Source organism: Macrobrachium rosenbergii, chromosome 8 (genome assembly GCF_040412425.1).
Source record: "Macrobrachium rosenbergii isolate ZJJX-2024 chromosome 8, ASM4041242v1, whole genome shotgun sequence".
NCBI lineage: Eukaryota > Metazoa > Arthropoda > Malacostraca > Decapoda > Palaemonidae > Macrobrachium > Macrobrachium rosenbergii.
The window spans coordinates 18,174,466-18,188,742 of record NC_089748.1 but is presented as its reverse complement, the minus strand read 5'-3'; the positions used below and the strand labels follow the sequence as shown (position 1 = coordinate 18,188,742).

Below are 14,277 nucleotides of genomic sequence, written 5' to 3'. Positions count from 1 at the left end.
GAAGATGCCTCACGAAGCCTGCCCAGCTTTATGAACGATTCTACCAAGGCCCAGGTCCCCAGCAGATTCAACCACGGAAGTGCTGAGCAAGTCCAAGGAGAGCGGAGCAGCCAATCATCGAGATAGAGACAAACTTTGATGTCAAGAAGGTGAAGCCATTTCCCAAGAGGAGTGAGGATTCACGTGAACACTTGTGGGGTGGTGGACAGGCTGAAGCACAAGGCTTGAAACTGGACAACTTTACCCCAAAAAACGAACCTCAGGAAATTTCCTCGAGTCCACATGGATGGGGATGTGAAAATAGGCATCCTGCATGTCCAGGGTGACCATCCAGTCACCCTGATGGAGAGAGGACATGACAGAACAGTTCGTTTCTATGTGAAACTTTGTCTTCACCACGAACAAATTCAGAGCACTGACATCCAGCATGGGTCTCCAGCCCCCAATGACTTGGGGGCTACGAAGAGACGGTCGTAAAATCCCTCTGAGTTGAGATCCAAAACCTCTAATGCCCCTTTGCAAAGAAGGAACTCTACTTCTTGAGAAAGGACGGCAAGCTTGTCGGAGTGAGCCGAGTAGGCAGTCAAGTTGATCGGCGACTTGGATAAGGGAGGTTTGTCTTGGAAAGGGATGGAAAATCCTTCCCCCAACACTTTAGACTACCCAAGGTTCTGCCCCTCTGTGGCTCCATTCCTCCCAAAAGTGGAGTAGCCTGGCTTTGACTGGGGCGTGAAGGACTGTTGTCATTTTTTAGCGGCTGAGATAAAAGATTTCTTGATTGATCTAGATGGGGGGCGTAGATTGGTCCGAGGTCTAGATTGAGGTCTATACTTTCCTCCCCTAAAGGACCACCGTAAAGGAGAGAAGGACTTGGTTACTGTTTTGGGGGCTTCCTTTGGCTGCTTGGAAGATTGAGCCAGAAGATCAGTTGTCACTTTCTTCTGAAGGTCCTACAGGATATCATTAATAGTGGCTTGGGGGAAAGAGATGGGATCTGTTTAATGGGGAGAACAAGAGAGCTGACTTCTGTGTTGCAGTGACTCCTTTGGTGGCAAAGGGGCACCACAGCTCTCGCTTCTTCAAGATTCCCATCGGAAACAGGGAGGCAAGCTCGCAAGAACCACCCGAATGCCTTGTCTGTGCAAAACAATACTCCGAACCAGTCAGAAAAGAAATCTTCGGACAAGACCAGACAATCCTTGATTTTTCTAGCTAAAGCCCCCACCATGCAATCAAGGAAGCTAAAAACTCTTAATACCCTGCACAGGTTCTTGACAAGATGTCCAGTTTGGGTGAAGAGAAGGAAATCTTGGCTGCGGGGATTGCAGAACAACGTGTGGCGTTAACCAGACAGGAGAAAACCCCCTAGGAGGAGGCAGAGACTCCCAAGGAAGGAGCTTCCCCAGTGGCGAAGAATCTACACTTTTTCTTGAGAAATCTGGAAAGAGGGAAGGCAAAGATTGCTTTACCCTGGTTCCTCTTCATGGCCAGCCACTCACCCACTTCTCGAGGAACTTTCCTTGAGGAAGAGGAAAGAACTAGCTTGGGGAGGAAAATGACTTCAGAAGTCCATTTCTTCATAAGAAATGTTGAGGCTGGGGAGCCAGCAGCAGCAGGCTCAAAGAAGGCTGGAAAATTTTCCAGCAAGAATCTTAGCAACGATGAATAAGCATACAAAAGAGCGGTATCTTGTTTCCGTTCATCCTTGTCAGAAGAGAAGGGATAAGGTGGTGCCCATGTTCTTGGAATGAGAGTTTTATATTTCAAAAGCCCAAAGCTCCTCAAGCTGACACTTAATCAAGGATAAAGCAGCATTTTCCTGAGCTGATAAAGAAGGAAGAGGCACCGAGTGCCCACTGTCGATGCCGAGCGCCCAGATGTTGGTGCCGAGCCGTCAGGTGCGGAAGATTAATGAAGCAGGCACCAAGCAAGTCAAAAGAGAGGGGCACTCCAAGCTGAGAAAGCGCTTGTCAGACGGTGACGGGTGCTTACTCAAGGAATCTTGTCGCTTTGAGATGAAAATGGGAACTTGTGTTGAAAGACGAAACTGCAGGAGGGCTGAAGACTAGCACTAGCCTCCTTATATCTCTTGACAGGAGGAGGGGAGATGTCTGCCACATCGGAGTGTCTTTTCAAAGGCTGAGAGACGGAAGATCAACGCCACTGACACCGGGCGTCTGGCAAGGAGTCTTCCAAATCTGACGGCAGATGAGAAGCACTGAATGAGACGCCTTTCCAACGGCGCTCTGTCATATCCTGGGACCGTGCAACGGGCTGAACGGAGGGGGCGACTGCCCGTGGGCAAACCCCACTGGCCTCCCTTGGACCTCCAATATGTCTTCTCCCTGGTTCGGGGGAGCAGGACAGTGACCTTCGTCTAGGAGCACCAGGGGACAGACAGCCACCTCCTCAACACTCACAACACTGCCACTGGGTACAACACTGACACTTGGTGCCGTTTTCAACACAAAATCCTTTAAAGAGGAAGTTAATTCCATAACAGCATTGTCTCAGAATTTTGCTTCGAGACTGGCAACAGTGTTAGGATTGGAAGCATGGGAACCTGGTAAAGGAGTGTGGGGTAAAAATGTAGGAGGGCTAAGGATGGGAGACATAACATGAATCAACGGCGAAGAAGCAGAGCTCTCTTCTACACTAGGTAAAGAAGGAATCTCATGACTACCTCTACTTTCGGGTCTAAGAGCCACCTTCCTTTTCCTATTTTGTTGTCCAGATGGGATTTCAAGGTCTTCCCTTAACTATCTTCCCAATCCTGACACTCCAGACATGTAAGCTCTCTACTACATTCCTGTCCCCTACACTTGCCACACTTAGTGTGCAAATCATAAGCCACTTTAACAAGTCTAATTTTACACCCCTCGATGCAATAACGAATGCTTGAAGATCTGGAGTCTGACATATTTGTCTGCCTACAGAAATAAAGTTAACTAACGATACTACTAAGATAGGAAGAGCCACCACAAAAAAATGAGAATACTTCACCTAAAATACAGGACAAAATATCCAAAAAAGATGAAGCAGCGACTGCACAAGACTACCGACATTAATCGGGAGACGGCAGAAAACGAACTGAAGCTCTATGCCGAGTTGTACCTATCAGTCCCGAAATTGGGCAGGACCGTCACCTTCACTAACGATGGTAGCACCACCACGAAAATTTGAATTTCGTTAGACTGCCATGTAGAAAGCTAGTAGCCATGTAATTGCTTGGTAAGTCACTTATATAAAATTATATTTTCATGATAAAATTAAGTTTCATATACACTTACCAAGTAATTACAGAATCAGAGCCTGCCCTCCTCCCTCTCATGGACACAAGGGCACAAATTGAGGTTGTCTGCCAAGTTGTTCCCAGTGTTCCCTAATAGTGGGTGGGGCTAGTCACCTACACAACACAACTGAAGTGCTACCGCATATTTTTAATAAAGGCTGCTGCATGAGTTAAAAACTTTCTTGGTAAGTTACTTATATGAAATCACTAATTATACTTTCCTAAAACGAACTGATCTTGTCTAGTGTTCAAGAAAATATTTTTGCACTATACTCCAAATTCTGTTTGCACATTACCAGCTGTCCATTACCGTGAATTTACCACCAATTTAACTGACTTAAACTACTAAAAGACATCTACATGTCCAGTTTCTCTATTCCTTCTTATCGCACCAGTGGGTTTTTTTTACCAGTTCCACCTTTAGGTCCTTTATTTTCTGGATATTTATAGCCTGCTGTCCAACCACTCTAACTCCCTCATAGGTGCTGAATGGCCTAAAGTTTCCCTAGTGCTTGACTTGACAGCCCAAATCTCATAAATCAAATCAAATCAATTACAAAAGGACCTGGAATTAAAAATCACCTGGAAGATGACCGAGTTATGTCTTAACCTCCATACCTTATCTTAAAGTCACTCTGTGCCAATATAAATTATCCATTATACATGTTTATAGTTTCTGTCATTTTCTGAGGTAAACTAATATTCTTGCCCTACTCCAATTAAAAATGCCCATATTTCCTCCCAAGGATGAAATTAATAGACCATGGCTGAAACTTGGGTACAGTATTTTAATTCATACTAGTGATGCCAATGCAACATCTCCAGCGAGCATTGCTACACATGATTTGAGCATAGCTATAACACACTTTCTGCTCTCTGGCAACATCAGTCAAGACCTTTTGACCTTCTGTCTTCACAGGATTCTTTGTTCTTGCTAGACCTGTACCTCTGGATATAATAGCTAAATTTATACCAAAACTTCAACCTAATTTTCCTCTCTTAGTTTACCTTTACTTTTATATAGGGCTATCTGCAGACTGGAGGATACAATTTATCTCAGGAACAGAATATCAAAGCCTTTTTAGAACTAAACTTGTTAAGAACATCACTGAACATTAGAGAAGTATTTTCCCGAGTGATTTACAGTTTTGACTGAAACCCAATGTTTTCTGAGACTCAATGTTTAAAAGTCCCATTTCAGTTCTACAGTTCTACGCCATGATGTATTCCACTCCTACTAGGCCTTTACCATAATAACCCAAGGGTGTGTGCTTGCTTGGTCAAGGTAGGTCGGGCCTGGAGTCTTAAATTGTGTAAATTAGACCAATAGCTAGGCTGAGGTTAAACTTTGTCAGCCAATAACCATTGTTTTTTTTTAATAACTAATAGTTTTACCTTCACTTCAGATCCACTTATAAGTCTAACAGTATCCACTGGCCCTTTCATACTTACAGCAGCAACATGGAGCATCTACTAATGACCTGTGAAGAATTTCTAAGTTTAAACTTAGTTTCAATGCTCAACATAGTCACTAGTTATGCAAAACGTGACAAGTTCGTTAAGTATTTGAAATGCTCATAGTTGTTAGGTGATTATAGTAGAATGTGCACATTTTCAAAAGTTGTGTAAGTTTAATACATAAAAAATTGAAGGACTTTTCCCACATGTCAGTCATATGAATAAATAGCGTGAATATATAATTGTTCTATACAATAACTGTCAGTCCTCAAAGAATGATTCTTTTCTTCGCCACGATCTGCTGCCACGAATCTTGCCAAAGAAAAGCATCATTCTCTGAGGGCTGTCATTTATTGTATAGAAAAATGATTCATTTCATTTATTGCTGGGTGCAAAGGTACAGAAAAATTGCAAATTAAAGAGTAAATTCATATATGATCACAAAGTGTTGTCCAATTTCTGCTGTTTTGACTGACATCTTTAATTAAATTTAGCAGAAAAATCGGCACGGCAGGTCAAATTAGAGGGTCCTCAGTGGAATTATCAGATAAACGACTTTTATTTAAACTGGTTCCTGACTGTCATGTCAAAACTTGGAACTGTTATAAAGAAACATCCAATTTCTCTAATTGTTTGAAATCATACAGTATTGTTCAGGATTGCTTCTTGAGCCACCATTCCGTTAAGCAGAGTGTAACTCCATCAGACAGAATGACCCTAGTGTACATACTAATTCTAGAGTCACAGTGGAAGACCTTAAAAGGACAGTACTTCTAAGAAACAATACAAAGAAAAAAATATACATGTTGGGTATTTTCCCATACAAGTGTTTCACACAAGATTTTCAGAAGGGTATCAATTAGGAACTTATTGCCTTCAAAAAGCTGGCATGCCTGACTGAAACCTAATGACTTCAATGATTTCAGCAACTATGAATAAGCTTACATAAGAAGATTGATTTTGTGTACTTTTAAGCTACAGTCAGGAATACTATACAGGAAGGGAAGAGGGGGACGGAGGAAGGAAGGCCCAAGCCACATCAAGTAAGGGCCCCCTAGTTAAAGTTGGGTTATGATATAACCTGGGCATTATTATGTGGAAGCCATGTCCAGACCACATGTTCAAATGCTGATAAACTATACTACATGTTTTATCATATTCAGTACTGTATCAGCTTTAAATTGCTCACTGTTCATTTTGGGCATTTCTTTAGAATTCTGTGTTTATATCATTCACAAAAATGTGCACTTAATATGTTTTTCATCAATTTTGGCAGAATGTAATCTTATAAATACCTACCAACTACTACAGAGGCTTAGGCACATAAGCATGTTACAATTAAAATGACTTTCCTATGGTTTAATAAGTGTTTTGAACATTTCTGGGTATTATTACAGTTTCGGTCAAATTCGGATATATAATATTTTTTTACTTGCTATCATATATTTTTGTCATGATTCATACGAAATACTTACTCGCATCTTCCGCAAATTAAGAGTTACGGAGATATTTGCCGATGAATACTGTGCCTTGTTGTTATCGCAAGGATGCGTTTATGCTGCCATGTCAGTTTTTCTGCTGATGCGTTTTTGTTTTTTGTCAATGTATTGTGGGTAAAAATGCCTAATTGTCTTTTGTTTTTCGTTATGAATTATAAGTACGGTACAAATGCTGAAACCTGATTGGTTGCTTTGTTTCAAGAATATCCAATTAACTGCGATTTTGGAATAAGCCGGCTTTCTACAAAAGTGCGCTTCAGTTGACTGCCATGGATTCCGTCGTGCACGTCTGCAGTGGGTGTTCTCTGTCTTACTTTGAGGCTATTGGTCGTTTCCATGGACATTACAATGGAACTCCACAGGTTGTGAATACCTTTCTTCGTGAACATTTAGTGCTACCATCTATTTAAGGTAAGTGAAGTGGTTAACGAAAAGGGTAACATTGCAGTATCGGCCGTGAATTTCACCGAAACTGTAACTAGACGTTAGGGGTAAAATTTCGTTCCCTGTAACCCCTATGGCAAGCGCGCGCAGCACAATATTACCGCTTGCCAGAACATACGAGCTTGCAACAATCATTTAAAATGTGCATAAGCCGCGTAGCGGCGTTGCACCACCCGAAACTGAGAGCGGTACCCATGGCGGCCATGTATCTCAAAATCTAATCATTTGCGGAAGAAATAAAGGTCAGATTCATTGAAAGTACACTATTTAAGCTAGGGAAAATCTAATTTTATATCGGAAATGTGAATTTGACCGAAACTGTAAATTTACCCATTTCTGGCATTCTTTCATTAGTAAATGAGAAGTTTTAACATATATATTAAGCCCCACCCTTCTACCATACAGTTATGGGAGACTAAAGTGGAAAAGGTGGGTTTTTGTGTGGTGGGAAAAACAAAATGAGTGATTTGCAATGATGTCCTGAACCTAACCTAACCTAATTCAGGTCCTTACCTGGACAGGGTATAGGCAACCCCCCTCGCCTAACTTCACAGAGTGCACTGTGAATGATCACAAATAAGATCGCAACCTAACATAACCTAAGGCACTTCAAAAGTAAAATATATACAGTTGCAACTTAACTCACGCCTAGGGTTGCCACCCGTTCTGTAAAATACAGATTCGTTCTGTATTTAAGAGTGAGATGCTGCGTTCTGTATTGAACCAATACAGAACGCCATTTGTTCTGTATTTGGCTGTCAGAACATCATTATTTTAAAATTACATTGGCATATTTTTCAATCAATCTTGCCAGACTGCAAAATTATGCTTTTGTCACTCACTGGTTGCCTTCGGTACGTGTAAAGTACGGGATTAATGAGCGACGCGAGGTCTGTCTCGCACCTCCTACTCAGCCATAACCCCCTACACACACACCACCACCCACCCCAGCACCAGCCTGGCCAGCGAGAGTAGGGCCGCGTGTCATGTTTTAGTACTCGGTTGGCTATTAGATGAAATGACTACTTCTACAAGTTCCTCTGGCTCGGTCGAGTCTATTCCTCCTACAAAGAAGCACAGGCGACTTCAAAATATCGAAATGAGTGGGAGACTGAGTATCCATGGCTCAGCAGTGTTGATAACAGTTTGAAAGCAAATTGTCGAATATGTCGAAGACAGTTTTCAGTTAGCAATGGTGGGTTAAGTGATGTGAAGCAGCATGCAAAAGGAGACCAACACATCCGTTATGCCAAAAGTCAGAAGACTGAGACAGCTATCTCAAACTTTTGGTTGCTGAGCGGTCAACAGATGCAGATTCGGTAGGCACAAAAATCTTTAATAGTTTTGTTATTAGTTATCATATCATCCACACTTTGCATATTGTTTCTATATTCTTATGGTTATTTATTATTTTTTTTAAATACAAAAACAATACTTTTCCCCGAGTTTATTTTATATTCCAAAGAAAATAAAGATTATAATTCATTACAAAAGGAAAAAGTTGCTCACTTTCAAATATTATATATATATATATATATATATATATATATATATATATATATATATATATATATATATATATATATATATATATATATATATATATATATATATATATATATATATATATATACCTACCTACCTACCTACCTACCTACATACATACATACACACTATATATATATATATATATATATATATATATATATATATATATATATATATATATATATATATATATATATATATATATATATATATATATATATATATATATATATACACACACACAAATATGCATACACACACATACACACAATATTTACCCAAATATTTTAATGGCAAAAGTAAGATGCTTAAAGAAGTTAAAGGTCAAAGTCAGCTTCGTTTTTTTTTTTTTTTTTTTTGATTACAGGAAATGACTGGTTAAGGCTGAAAGTCTGATTCATTAAATAAACCAAACGTGTTTGTCTATAAATAAACAGAGCCTTGAAAACTTATATGCCATGTGTGCAGCTTTGATACCAGGTAAAGCTCCCGCGCCTATTTAATTATTTCAGTTATCATCTCCATGTTGTTCCTTCCAGAATTCAGAACCTCTTGATGTGGGTGGGGGGCTTAGGGGTAAGCAGCTGGGCTCTGATGGCTAGTGGATATTTTATTAATTTGGTCTTGGATCTTACTTGCTGATTCTACTAAATTTTGTCAGGCCTTTCTCTCCTACTGGCAATTTTTTTTCCTTTCTGCTAGGTGCTGAATAACCACAAGGTTCTTGCACCTGGTCCACCAATAACTTTTCATACAAATAAATCATCATATTGATTGATTGTAATGTTTAACCAGCCAATTAAATTAGTACAACATGTAACAGTACTATATCCTCCTCTTATAGGTGACAGCTGGGGAGCTGGCCCATGTATACCACACTGTGAAGCACAATTTGAGTTACAATTCTGCAGACTGTGGACAGAAGCTATACCAGAAAATATTCAGGGACTCTAAAATAGGAAAGAAAATTTCGTGTGGAAGAACCAAAGCAGAGGCACTAGTAACAAATGTTCTTGCACCCAAGGCAGTGTGTGGCATAATCAATATTCTAACAGCTGGTCAGAAACCCTCCTATTTTGTATTCAGACAGATGCTTCCAACAAAGGAAACAGGAAAATGTTTCCTCTTGCAGTACAATACTTCACACCAGAGGATGGAGTCCAGAACAAGATAGTTGATTTTATAGAGAATCCTGACGAATCTGCTGAGGGGATTGTGAGCTGTATTGTACATTCACTAGAGAAACTAGGCCTGTCATTGAATCAAGTGTCTGCCTTCAGTGCTGACAATACCAATGTGAATTATGGAATTCATAATTCTGTCTACACCAAATTGTGTAAGGCACAGAAGCATCTTCTTCAAGGAAACTGCCATGCACACATAGTACATAACACAGTTAAACATGCATTGGACAACTTATCTGTAGACGTTGAGAACGTGGTGCTGAAGATATACAGTTTCTTCTCCTCTTCTGCAAAAAGGAGGGAATCCTAAAGGAGTTTTGTGTATTCTGTGAAGTGGAATTCAGAGAAATGCTGCGTCACATCACAACCAGATGGCTGTCACTGAATCCAGCCATCTCCAGGGTTTTGCAAAGTTGGACTGCTCTGAAGTCATATTTTATCAGTCTTGGGAATGAATGTCCCAGGCAGATCAGAACCATACTGAAGCTTCCTTTGGATGCAGATGAGGTGAATGAACAAGAAGCAGACGTCATTCAAGTATACCTTCTTTTCTGTAACAACATATTGTCCATCTTTGAAGATGTCGTCAAGAAACTTGAAAAAAACGAAACAACTGTCATTGACCTCTGCCCCATTATGAAGGCTTTCAGGAACAAGCTCATGCAAAGAAGAAAGGATAGTTTCTATGGCTACCTGACAAAAGTAAAGCTGCAGCAGCTTTCTTCATCAGAAGCAAACACTGCAAACGCAGATTTTCAAGCATTCCTTAGTACTGCCATCACATATGTAGATAAGTGGTTTGACTTTTCAGAGGAAAATTGGCTGTCCTTCCTCCATCCTCTCTTACTCAAAACTGAGATACACTTTTCTGATATGGAGAAACTAGTTGAGAAACTCGAATTGATCACCAGACTCAGTGTCAACATGGATGAGCTGTATGATGAATTAACAGTTATTAATGTAATTCTGGAAAGGCTAAAGGAGGGAGAAGACTGGAAGTCCAAAGACACAGCTGGCAGGTGGATGGCTGTCTTCCAAACCTCTGACCAGACTCCCCTCCCTAACATGCTGTGTGTCCTCTCTTACATACTGAGTGTGCCAGCTTCAACGGGTTATGTTGAAAGGATATTCTCAATTATGCAAAACAAGTGGACTGACACCAGGAATAGGTGCTCCATTGAGCTCATTAAATCCGAACTCCTTGTAACCCTTAATTTCGAACAGAGTTGTGCTGACTTTCTCACAACCATTGAGCAGGATAAAAGGCTTCTTGCTGCAGCAAGGAGCAACACAAAATATTCATGGAAAAAGTAGGAATCCTGGGAATGACCAACATGCTTGGTGTATTTCCTTGATTCACTGAAAGTTTGTATGATGTTACTTTTAAATGGCTATTTGTATTGTAGTTCAGCAGTGGGAATGAATCCTGTATTTTCTTTTGTATATTACTGAAAGAATAAAATAAACTTGAAGGTATATAATATAATATGATATTTTTTCATTGTGTCACAGAATGTCATTTTGTTTTTATTTTCTATAGACTTGTCAGTTGTCACTTCAGTGATAATTGACAACCTCAGAAGCAAGCTTCTAGTCCTCATCAAATATGAAACATCTCTTCCTCACCCTCATGTTAGCTGCACAAAGGCTTAGAATGCGCCAGAAATAGGACACATTTCAAAAATTTTCTTGGGAGCTCCCAGCACGACCCGAAACCCAGCTGAAAAGACTTGCTCCATTCGCCATAACTTTTCCTCCTTATACAACTCCCGGTACTATATGTTCTGTATTTTTCTGAGCTCAAGGTGGCAACCCTAGTCACGCCTGGCCACCAAGTCCTTATCATGACAAGAGGGTTTTTTTTCCTGGACTTGCCCACCTACCTAAACTGGGGCATTGAATGTTAAAAAAACATAACAGCGTTGCATCTTAACCTTACCTAACCTAAGACACAAGGTCCTAACTAAGTCCCAAACTAACTTAGCCTGAGTTACCAGGTCCTTACTTACCCGTTGCATGTGGTGTCAACTCAAAAACCTTCAATGCACCTTACCTTAATCATAATCTGAATTTGCAGGATAAACACGGACATGTTAAAATACACTCTTGTGATTTAATTTATTTTCAACCACCCAAAACCCACTTCTCACTGTGGCTCCCTGTAATTGAAGGATGCAGAAGGTAAGGGTATCTTAAAATTAATAATGTCACCAAAAAGAATGTAAGAAACATTCAAAATACAATGAAAAATCAAATCAGTTGAAAAAAAATCCAAGGAACAAGAGCTCCATGCTTTTACCAAAGGAGCCATAATGAAGAACTGAACCCAATTTTCACAAGCAATGACTGAACTCCAAAAACCCATTTAATTGGTGAAACATAAAAAGCAAGAACCAATTGGGTTTCTGCACGATTCATGTGCCTATCATTTCCAGGTGAAAATAACAAAGGAGAAGTGCTAGCTAACCGTATCCACATTGCATTATGATAAATAAAATCCAATCAGGGGCTCCAATCATTTGACCATGATAAACTAAGAACTGAAAAAATTAAAATTGGTCACAAATTTGTTGGTAAATATCATTGTATCAGTAAATTTGTGGTAGGTTGGTAAGTTTTTCATAATGAGTACATTACAGAGATAGTAGCCTACAGGTTTACTGTAATACCACAATCACTCCCACGAGTGGTTTTGTTTACCAACAACCCCTTGCGAATGAGTGCAAGATCAAACAAGACATGGTAAATATATCAACAGTATTTTTGCAATATATTTTAATATAATTTTTCAAATAAGTGTATTAAAGAGACTTAAAAGCACAATGTAAAAACTGCAATATCAAGCTGTGGAATCAAACTAAAGCAGGCCACGCCTACATTTATATGTAACTACAATGTATATAGTTTTCAAAACTAAGCCTTTCACATTTTATTCAGTATAAATTTTATTCTCGGACTATGACACTCAGGAGGAATTTCGAGTCTTCGTTTCCATAAAAACTAACCCAACCTTGCATCCCAATTAAAGGTAGCTAACCTAGGAGTAGGGAGAGATATACCCCAGCCTATACATCTGCCACAAGCAAACACTCTAGGCTAGCAAAGGCTAATCTAGCATTTTAATGCCAAATTTCTTAAATATGTCTAGTCATGGCATTCGGTATTTTTTTCATATGGATTAATTGCTATCAACCAAATTTTTTTCTTTCTAAATATGTCTAGTTTATTTCCCGGAATATGGCAAATGATTCTAAAAATTAATAAAATTACGACTTGTCAGAATAAGAAAACTGTTTACTGATTACAGTTTTGCCGTATAAAATTAATTTTGTATACAACTCATTTGCCGGGAAGGATAAATATTCATTTGCGATGGAAATTCATTCAAATCACATCATAATACAACAGGGGATAAGTGAAATAATACCAGTATTCTAAAGAATAAGAAGGTTCGGTAGCCCTCGCACTATACGAAAAATGTGATAGCAAATGTGATAGCCTTTGGCTTTGGAATTCTCCGTTACACTCTAATGTATTTTGCCATTTTTCTTGCTGGTTAAGTTTATAAGCCACTTTATTCTACGTATGAATGAACCTCAAATGTATATGTATGACACTTACTTTATAATTATAATGAAGAATTGTCCATTATGCAACAACACGTTCAACACAGGTCACAATACAGAGGAATGTAACAATGGAGTTACTAACTTGAACCAAGGTCTGAATCTGAAATCAAGGTTACTGTACAGTGTAACCAACAGGGATTGCCAGAATATCCCAAAAGAGCTTCTGAAAGTCCATATTTCAGCATTTAGATTATTTTTTTTATAGGATAAACAATGCACAAAACATATTGTATTCTCTAAGGAAGTGTAATATCATGATAATCAAGTAAAGACTGATCTTAATAACCTATTAAAGCAATGAGTACAGAGAAGTAAACAAAGGTCATCAAACCTCGCCTGGGGTAACTGGCAGTGGCAACTGCGGGTGACGGTGGCCACATCTTGACGGTGGCGACAGGCGGCTGCCCAGCGTAGTTGGAGTTGGAAGGTGTCAACAACGTAACAAGAACACAGCTCTGTGCTGCAGTTAATTACCGTAATTCAAGAAAGAAAAGCCCCGAGTTATCATTTTTTTCTTCCCCAAAGACAAGGAAAGGTGCTATGTTTTCAGTTACGTTTTATCAAAACTAAGTTCACACTAACGAAATTATGAGATATATCGGTTATTCTCTCGTTGTTCCTTTGACCAAAGAGAATACTGTACTCTAAACTTTGGTAGTTTCGTTCACCATGTTTTGTCTAGACACTAAAATGGTTACTGAGTATTGTTGTACCGAATCAAGCATTCCTTTACTGCTCAAGCTATTTCATATAGCAGTTTTTGTTTAATTGGGTTTCTCCGGAAACTCTCAGTCATAATCACTTAGATTTGTTCTTTCTTGATTCTTCTTTGGGTTGTCTTCTTTCTTGATTCTTCTTTCTTGTCTTTTCTTACGTTGTCTTCTTTCTTGCATTGTTACATTATTCTTCTTCTGCTTCTGTTATCACACAAACTTTCCTGTAAAAATTGAGCACTGGTGGTGTAGTGTGGTATGAGGAGAGTGTGCTAAGTAAAAGTTTGTTTAAATTATTTAATTATATATTTAATTAATTAATTTGGTTGATATGACACCATTTCACAAACTGTCAAATGCTCATGATGAGGAATGTATTGTGTGTTGATTTAAGAGTACACAGACTTTGTTGAAATGGACCAATTGTTCAATTGTTTCAATAGTGGAATGCAAAAATACGACATGCCATGAGTCTGGAATCAGGTCACAAGGAATTTCTAGTTAACTGCC

At 39.2% G+C, this 14,277-nt stretch overlaps 1 long non-coding RNA gene across 2 annotated transcripts in view; it reads right to left on the bottom strand.

Moving 5' to 3' along the window:
- The window catches only part of LOC136840624 (uncharacterized), a 37,075-nt gene extending 23,817 nt beyond the window's left edge, over positions 1–13,258 (bottom strand). Inside the window, exons 1-2 of one of the 2 annotated variants that reach the window (XR_010853669.1) lie at positions 13,047–13,258; positions 11,479–11,584 (exon numbers count right to left, since the gene is read on the bottom strand). This is a non-coding gene — a long non-coding RNA (uncharacterized lncRNA). The remainder of the gene's footprint in view (positions 1–11,478; positions 11,585–13,046) is intronic. The other variant, XR_010853668.1, reaches the window with a different exon arrangement.
- Positions 13,259–14,277: the final 1,019 nt, after the last annotated feature.